We start from the raw sequence: 739 nt of genomic DNA on the forward strand, positions 1-739 counted from the left end.
GCCTGTAATCCCAGCTACTTGGGAGGCTGAGGCAGGAGAATTGCTTGAACCAGGGAGGCGGAGGTTGCAGTGAGCTGAGACCATGCCATTGCACTCCAGCCTGGACGACAACAGGGAAACTCCATCTCAAAAAAAAAAGTGACCAGGCGCGGTGGCTCACGCCTGTAATCTCAGCACTTTGGCAGGCTGAGGCAGGCGGATCACCTGAGGCCAGGGGTTTAAGACCAGCCTCGCCAACATGGTGAAACCCTGTCTCTATTAAAAATACAAAATTAGCCAGGCGTGGTGGCGCATGCCTATAATCCCAGGTACTTGGGAGACTGAGGCAGGAGAATCGCTTGAACCCAGGAAGTGGGGGTTGCAGTGAGCTGAGATTGCACCATTGCACTGCAGCCTGGGCAACAAGAGCGAGACTCTGTCTCTAAATAAATAAATAAATAAATAAATAAATAAATAAATAGGCTGTGAGACTTATAGGTGAAAAAATAATCTTTTCCCCCTACAACTCTCAGACTATGGTAAGTTCTGTGCCAGGAGTCTTTGAGTATTTACAGGGGCGTACCATAATCTGATAGTCATTTCTACTAAGGAAGGAAATTAGGGTTCTCATATCTCTGTAGATATGAAGAGTCTTGAAAAAGTAAGATCTAAGAAAAGGCGAGTAATGTCTTTCAAAGGATCAAAGGACTTAGTCACAAGGAACTATTTTGACTGAAGCACAGAAGCAAAAGAAACACAT

The sequence above is a fragment of the Mandrillus leucophaeus genome, unplaced genomic scaffold, assembly GCF_000951045.1.
Source record: "Mandrillus leucophaeus isolate KB7577 unplaced genomic scaffold, Mleu.le_1.0 Scaffold342, whole genome shotgun sequence".
Classification (NCBI taxonomy): Eukaryota; Metazoa; Chordata; class Mammalia; order Primates; family Cercopithecidae; genus Mandrillus; species Mandrillus leucophaeus.